This window comes from Miscanthus floridulus, chromosome 17 (assembly GCF_019320115.1).
Source record: "Miscanthus floridulus cultivar M001 chromosome 17, ASM1932011v1, whole genome shotgun sequence".
Lineage (NCBI taxonomy): Eukaryota > Viridiplantae > Streptophyta > Magnoliopsida > Poales > Poaceae > Miscanthus > Miscanthus floridulus.
The window spans coordinates 27,913,064-27,922,115 of record NC_089596.1 but is presented as its reverse complement, the minus strand read 5'-3'; the positions used below and the strand labels follow the sequence as shown (position 1 = coordinate 27,922,115).

General features: G+C 44.0%; 1 pseudogene; it reads right to left on the bottom strand.

Annotated features, from left to right (window-relative positions):
• Nucleotides 1–4,152: 4,152 nt before the first annotated feature.
• LOC136519044 (uncharacterized) lies at nucleotides 4,153–6,023 on the bottom strand (annotated as a pseudogene).
• Nucleotides 6,024–9,052: the final 3,029 nt, after the last annotated feature.

Below are 9,052 nucleotides of genomic sequence, written 5' to 3'. Positions count from 1 at the left end.
GCTATGTCAATATATAAACCCTCCTCATTACCCCCCACATGTTCATTCTCTGGTTCAGGATTCATAAGATAATTATCCTTAGCCTATACCATGTCATTATCTGGTTTTGTAGCAGTCCCAGTTTGAGTTCCTTTGCTAGGTTCTACATAGCCAGGGGTTAACATTTTTGGGGTGCATGGGATGTCAACATTGTCCCATAGTGGAATTTCAGGTGGATCAGCATCAGGTTTATGATATGCAATTGACATGCAACAACACTTGGAGCTCATATGTTTCGTGAACCTATGCATTAAGTCTTGGTCTGAATGAATTTGTATGTTGGACTTGCTATTAGCATAGAAATAGAACAACTTCACTACATCACCATACCCGCAAGGAAACTAATCCACAATTTCATCAACAAGGTCTTTAAAATTTATGGTGTCTGAATCAACATCTTAGTTAATGCCATACCATGGTCCACGCATAGTTGGACTAATTAACCTGATTTCTAGATTGAAACTAGTCTTGATGTCATTCCTACAGATGAACAACATATATATCTACATAGTTTAATCCAATCCTAACCACACCAAACATGGCACTGATGCTATGCAATTGAAGCAAGGAAAGGAGAACTCACCCATCTGGAAGCCAAGCTGGTCGCCCGTCTGCTATCTTTTCTGAATCTACGAGAAATCTGGCCTGATGGAGCCTCAGGTGACCCACGCAGACCTGGCCCTTGCATCCTCCCTGTGCACAGGCCAGCGCCCTCCCCACACGAGGCCCCATGGCCTCAACTGTGCCCGCTCCTGCGCCAAATTGGCTGACGCCTGGCCCCCGCATGAAGCCACGCCCATCCCTCACGTGCGTGACTCGCAGCGGCCGCGCCTCCCTCATTCCCCTCCGCGCGCATGCCGGCTGCTCCTCCACGCCCACCTGCCTACTCTTGGCTGCTCCTCCATGCCCACCCGCCTGCTCCCTCCTCTCCTCTAGGGTTTAGCTCTTAGGTTGAAGTGGAGAACGAATAGCAAGTGAAAGAAGAACCAGTGGGGATTGACTAGAAATAGTGATGGGTAAAAAAGTAATTTCATGTCTAACTGGCACCCAGCTCTGTTAGAATTCATGCAAGGGTACTGAATAACTTTTCATTTTTTCGATGGTACACAGGTAATTTGGATCTTTTATAATGGCACACAGGTAAAAGGCTCCAGGGGAAGTGATGGAAGCCGACGTAGATGGGATCGCACGGGCAGACCGATTGTCACACCAAAACGGTCTACTCTTTAGTCTTTTTAGTTGTGAGAGATAGAGATATGAAGCTTTCTCTGTACAACTTTTCTCTCGCCAGCATCTCTAGAAATAAAGAAGCCAATAGGCCTGACTAGAGATGACAAGGTATTAGGATCAAAATCCATATGAATAAATCCAATTAAAATTCAAATAAAAAATCAAATCAAAACCTACCCTAACATAAATGATTAATGTTGAATCCAATCCAATTGCTATGTCCAAATCCATCCAATACAATCCAATAATAACAAAGCTATTATAACTACTTATTAAGTCTATGTCAAAAACTAGATCCCAGAATTCAAAAGCTCACATTCACACCTTAAAATCTCAGCAAAATCAATTAAAAAGTTGTTAGAGATGAGTCAATATGATTGTCCGCTACATTGTACAAACTCATGTGGCTAGATGAGTCAAACACTAGAATTAAAACCTCGAGTTCACACCTTAAAAATTTAGCAAAATTGACTAAAAATGTTGGAGATAATTCAACCTATGTGTAAATTGGTTTGACTAGGTATATAAGTGGACCCTACTTCATAAATTTAAAACTAAACATTAAAGTCGGTCTACGTCTCAATAGTCAAGTCCACATAAATCCAATGAACATAGCCACACAGAACTTTTTGACTTAATATATGATAGATTTTAGATTTTATTTGATCAAATGGTTATGAACATCCAAATCCAAATAGATCCTATGTAAATGCATCCAAAGCAACTAGAATCCTATTGAACTTTGTATTATGCAAATCCACCGCCACCTCTAGGCCTGACAAATAGCTTTGTCTTCAAAGCACCACATTGTATCTATATGATTGATCAGTACCAAATTTGGAATTCTTTGTTCTTCAAGGCATCTGTTTTGAAGCTTAACATAAATAAAGCCAAAAGTTGCATTTGGAAAAAATATAGAAAATCGACCTCATATACTAGTGGGAATGGTAAAATGATTTCAATGAATATTCTATATGTTCCCTTTTTAATTATGAGCTTGTTTGGTTGAACACAAATCTTTGCCATGCTAATTTTAAGGCAAGCCAAAAATGTGAGTATACCAATATTTTGGTAAGGCAACCAAGGTTGATACTTGGTTTGCTATCAGCAAGAGAGAAAAATATTGTCTTGCCAAAATTTTGTAAGGAATTAACGATGTTTTGGCACCAAACCAATTGCGTACCAAATCTTTTAAACTTGCTCATGTTTTGGTTTGGTAAAAAATTGGCTTCAACCAAACAGACCATATTACTACTGTATGTCTCTTGATCCACCTAGATGTCTGAACCTGGCGGTTGGTGGATCAGAACTTCAGAAGCGGATGAACATACGGAGCTACGATAGCTAATCTCCTGGTGACGATGATTAAGAGGATTCTCTCGATACTACATAGATCAGGAGATTTGTGATGGTTTCAATAGCATGCGAATTTTTGAACCATGCATAATCTAACAACCAAAACCTAGTGGCAACCTGCACGATGAAGTTTGGATGGCCAAGGATACTGAGCAGCTTGTTGTTATATTATGGGGGCAGAGGAGTGGACATGTGGCCAGTTGCCACATGTTCATCTTCTTCCGGCAGCAAAGTTCATGGCCAAGGATACACATTACAATTATGCAACTAATTAAGAGTCTCATATTTCTGCTAGAGAACAATAATTTAAGTGCCATCCAATTAACTCGTAAAATTTACAAGTGTGATATTGCCTAAACATAGGCAAAGCAGCTTCTACGGAAGAGTGTACCAAACACCGAGGAAGAACTATTTTACGTGAATAATAGAGGAACTAGAGCCATTTTTAGACCTGGAGGACAAGCAGCAATTTATGGCTTCTCCAAAGGAGCCATACCAAACAAGCTCTTATGACACGTTTGGTTCCCTAGGCAAGTCTTACCTAAGGTCTTATGAAGAAAGTATAATGAGTTTGGTTTCCTTGCCTTGTTGGCTTGATTTCTGTGCAAGCCAGTTTTCTTTGCTCAAGTGAGCTAGCCAAATTCCTCTTCTCAACGCAAGGTTAGGCTTGCTTGGTTGAGCAAGGTCAGGCAAGACTAGCTCCACATCCAAACAACCCCTTAGTTTAGGCCTAACTTACTTTTTGTCACATCTAATAATATATAATATTTTGTTAGAGAAAAGTTTTAGTTCTGCTTGGAGCGGATCTAGCGGTGGGACGGATGGAACTTACTTTTGTCACATTTAACTAACAGTATAATTACTCCCTCCATCTCAGGATAGTAGGCGTAACTACTTTTTTGAGTTGTCTCAGGATACTAGGCGCCGGCTCCACATGCGTCGCTAGATCCACGTGTGGATTTATTGTTGGCGCGCTAGACTCCTTGTACCACACCCCTCCCGTTAGTATCTAGACGTTACTCTCATGGTGAAGCTATCAACTGAGTCTATATGTACCTCGAGTAGTACTTTCCTTGCATGCATCTCTCGCCTCCCATCTCTCTAGCACTTCCCTTGCATGTGATGGTGATGGAAGAAATCACGCCAGAGAAGACTCAAGGACAGGCGGCGAAGCGATAGGTTGTGAGTGGCCGATGCATGCGCGCCCGATGCATGCAATGGCAAGCGCAACTAGAGTTCCGCCACGCTCGAGCGTTTTGTGTCTGTGCCATCCGTGCGTGTCAGCTGGCGAAGGAAAATTATGAAGATGTCGTCTCCATGCAGCAGCAAGCCAACGGTGAATCTAGAGGTCGTCCGCTCGCGATCAAGGCTGATGTCGATCATGGCACCGACTTTGACAGCATTCGGTACATCCCTGACTCACTGGCTAGTGACAGCTATGTTCTGGACTCATTTGAGGATGTCGAGGAAGAAGCTAGCGTTGCTGTAGCTATTGCTGTCGAAAGAGAAAAAGAAAGGGGGAAAATGAGAAGGTCCTTGCAATCGTCCGTCCTATGATGTACAAAATTTGGTTTCCTAGTTTTCCTGAATTGCATGAATGATCTAAATGGTCACATGATGTAATTGGTTACATGCAGTTTAGTTTGTTGAAGATCAAACAAAAAGAGACATTCTGTAAGCTATGTAGTGATGAAATGCACTGCATCTTCATAAATTTCCTTATCTACTTGCAGCCTTACTGGAAGTTGACCAAATCTCTCCAGTGTTCCCTTCTTCAAATGCGGAATTGCATAATGCTGCCCTCCTTTTGCAAGCATTATATCCCTCATGCATGCTTGTAGTGTAAGGAACACATGATTTGACCTGTCCACCGAGTATTCTAGATAGGCTTTAATCACATTAGCCTCAATTTCTTAGATGTTTGATGGAGATGACTTTTCAAACAATGCCTGCAAGGCTGCAAAAAAACCTAGATCCAAAACATTAAGACCCGGAGAATTAGGTGGCTGACACATCAACCTTATATCCCACCCATCTTCCTGTGCAACACGGCAAAAATCCGGGTCATCAACTACAATATGCGTCTTTGCGTTGTCTTGTTGAATGAATATTGGGCACCCTCGTTCTTCAGCAGGCCATTTTTCTTTGATGGCAGGCAAGACCTTTTCGATCAAAAACTTACAGTTAGTTTCCCTTGTGACCAATGTCATGGCCTTGAGCTCCAAGGTTCCTATATTCAACCATGCAAGTAAAGTAACCAAGATAAGTAGAGTTGCTATACGTACTGGTAGTTGCTCCTAAGTAAACAAAATTAAATTTCATACCTCTCGGCCTATTGGGACTTCTTCTCTTGGCCGGCTCCAATTTAGTGAAGGAAAAAATTCCTATTTTACCATCAAATGTGCATACACCATTCTCAAACCTCGGGCGGGCTGTCACACCTAGAAACATCACCTTCTCAATGAAATTTTTGCTCTTCACAGCTCTTCAAGGGATCCGTTCTCCCGGCGCCAAGTAATAAATTTGGTTTTTCTTTGTCCTATAAAACCATTTCTCATCTATGTAAATGACATTGTACAAAGATTTGAATGTTGGGTCATCTGGTAAACTACGACTGTCAAGCATTTGTGTGCAAAATCGCACATGTTCCTTCATGTTTTGTTCAGTTAAGGTGAACTTTATGGCATTTGTATGGCACCTAAACTTTCCTTCTTTTAGACGCCTATGCAATGTGCTCCTTGACATATGCAAGGCACTGGCTAGGTCACGGATAGTATGACGCTGTCTAAGTGGCACATCTTTGATGATATCTGGGTTAAATGGAAGTTTTTTACCGCCACAATTTTTTTCTTATTGGAATCAAAAGCTGAAATTCCACCACCAGTTTTTCCATCTAGCCATCCACGCTGGACAACTCTCAATGGCACCCCCATATCACTAGCAACATATTTCATCACTCCCTCCTTCATCATGCCTGGAGCTGATCTTTCTAAGCACATCGCATACATGATTCTTTTTATATCAGGAGGGTAGTACCACCTCCTCTTGATATTGGCAGCAGTGCCTACATAAAGAAGAAAAAAACATGGTTTGCATGGGACTGTTCATTCAAGGTTTGCATGTAGAAAGCTTCGGCTCATTTGAAAAATAGAACATGGTTTGCATGCGATGGAGTACCTGAGTCGAATGCCACAGCATCAGCTTCATCTCCGGCGTCTGCTTGAGGCATGACATCTGCTTCTTCAACTTGCTGCACGGATTCCCCTTCAACTTGCTGCAAGATGTGTGCACTGCTGCCCACTTCAGGTTCAACCACGATGTCTCCATAGACTGCTTCATCGTCGCCATCAACTGTGTTGTGGTCACCTTCATCTTGGCCATCTTCACCTTCGTCGTCGCCGTCATCGTCGTCGTCATCAGCTGTATCATTGCCATTAAGTACACAGCTCGTACAATGAAAACATATAGAAAAAGAAAACTCTCAGTGATTACCTCCATTGCCGGAGTCCCAAACATAATCATAGCTCAAATCATGTATGTCTCCCTCAAATTCCTCAATCTCATCCCAATTGATAGGCTCATTCAAATCTAAATCAGGCATGGTGTTCAAACAAAGAAGGAAGATAACAGAAAAGAATGTGCTGTCAGCCGTGCATAAGCATTGCCTATTTATAGGAGCACAAATGAGCCATTAGTGGCGCCATTTGACAAACTATTTTTCATGAGCGCCAAATTAGTTAGGCGCCAGCAGCTGAAAAAAATAGCACGGGCGTAGATGCATGCCAAAAAAAATTAGCGGGCCGCGCGGGGTGAGATTTGCATCTGCATGCATGCGTGTAGGCTGGAAGAAAAGTTGGTGCGGCTACATGCATGGAACCCGGAAGGATTCTGCGGGCCAAGGAAAAAGAAGCGCGCGGCTACAGGGTGCATGCATGCATGGGATAAGCCGTAGTGCCGTGGCGCGCGCTCGGTTAACGGCGTGTGACGGAGAATGCATAGCGTCGAGTTATTATGAGGCAGAACCGAACGGTTTTTCTAGGAACGAGCGGTGATTAATGTCTTTCTTGGTCTTTGCATTTTTTGAGTTGCGTCTAGTATCTTGAGACGGAGGGAGTAATATATTAATTGTTAGAGAAAAAATAGTTCGAGTTCTATATATGAGTGGATCTCATGGTAGGGCGGGTGAGACTCGAGCCTACCCTACTGTGCCTCTCGCACAATAGAGTCTCTGTAAGCCCCTCCATGTTTTTAGGAAGAAGGGAGAGGAAGTGAAGAGAAAGAAATGATCCCCTTCTTGATTCTTAGGTTGTGATGGTCTTGGTTCGTCCCAATTATTTGATGGAACTAATAACCCAAATCGTACCAAAGTTTAAACCAAATCACATCTTTGGACATTTTTGTTAGAGAACAAGATTTAGCTCTACATTTACACCCACTTTATATCTATATAAGAACATGGTATTTGGACACCACCAAATTATCTATAATTCATAATTTTTATATCGGAAATGCTTCGCTTTATGGCTGCCGCCCGCACGCCTTCCACCTCTCTCTTGCACATGACCCGTCCACCCGCCCACACACCTCTCCCTCATCCACTATCTATCCATCCTCTCTCTCTCTCTAGTGATATGGCCGGCGTCCGGCGAGCACCTCCTCGGTGCCCTCCTCCCATGCCCACACCCCATCACCTCCCCGTGCTCGCGCCGTACCACCTCCCACACGCGCGGCCATGGCAGATGCGGCGGCAGCGTCCGCGGATCCACCGGATCTGGCGGTAGGTAGGCCTCTCCTCCTCCTCCTCATCTCTCTCCTCTCTCATCTCTTTCTAGGGTTCCGACGAGCTCTCACCTATCTTCCTCAACTCCGGTGGACTATAAAATGGTTGGCCAGGGGGAGGCAGGTAGACCAGGCGGCATGAATGGTCGATGGGCGGTTTAGGGGAGCTGGCGCACTACTACAGGAATCAATTTGCGTAGCGTGGCCAAAATACGCTCCGTGGCGGGCACCTCTTTTGCCCGCCATAGTTAACCGGTGGCTGGCCAGAGAGGCCGGCCACTGGGGCGCCCGCTGCGGGAAATTGGTTTACCGCGGTGGGCAACCTTACCTGCCCGCCGCAGGAAATAGTTATTTACCACGGCGGGCGGTATGAATCACCCGCCGCGGTTAATACGGTTTACCATGGCGGGCTCTTTAAACTGCCCGCCGCGGTAAAGAGTTGATTTACCGAGGCGGGCGTTTTATGTTGCCCGTCGCGGTAAAGCCTATACAAATACAGAGCACAGACCCTCCATCTTCTCCATGGGTCTTCCTCTCTCAAAACTCATGGGGGGAGACTTTGCCCTAAAATTTGAGGAAACTTTTGATTTGAGTTGAAGGGCTTGGATTTGAGGGAGGAGGACATCATAAGAGATTCATAAAGGCTCTCCCTCTCTCCTTCCATCCTCTCTCTCTATTTCCATCACCTAGAGTTCTCTTTAGATCTAGATCTAGATCTAGATCTAGATCAATTTTAATGGAAAAAATAATGTCATGTATTTCTTTAACTTTAGATTCATCATAGATGCATGCTTCATCTTTCACATCGTCATTTCCTCTCTTTTTCATGATTTTAGATGTAAAAATCATCAATTTCTCCTAATTCTTCTTTATTTAATGTTGATTGTGATGGATAATGTTCGCAGATATGATGGATAGATCGGAATGGATGTACCGGGTCAATAGAGTGAATGATCCACGGTACCTCTTTGAATTAAGGAAGTTTATTGCGGCTGGTAAAGCTCACCGTGAGAGACTGAAGCGGATGACAACCATATGTCCATGTTCTCGTTGCAAGAACCTGAAAGCCCACCGAGATAGCGAGGTGCAAACTCATTTGATCATGTATGGTTTCGTCGAGGGCTACATAGTCTGGACATTTCACGGCGAAAGAGTTGGTGCGAGTGGCGGTGCATCTGGAGTGAGCTCTTCGACGTCGACGATGACAGCACCACCGGTGAATAAAGATCCTTTCGTAGCAGCTGCACCAGCCGACAGTGACAATAGTTATCATGATTACATCACGGTGGATGATCTAATGCAAGACATGGCCGATGAAGCTGGCGATGGTGGTGATGGTCAGGATACTGTGAGCCAACCCGAGGATGTGCAGCTTGTTGAAGATCTAGTCAAACACTTCGATGAAGACGATGTTGTGTTGGGTTGCCCAAAGTGGTTGGAGAATTTCAGAGAGTTGAAACAGGCGGCAGTTGATCCTCTCTATAAGGACGGCGGCAATTGTCCAAAGGAGTGCACGGCGCTCCGTTTTAACCTCCATATGTTGATGTTGAAGGCTCATCATGGTTGGTCTGACACTAGCTTCAATGAGTTGTTAAGCTACCTTGCCACCACGTACCCAACGGCTAACAAGGTGCCCGCCAATACTTAT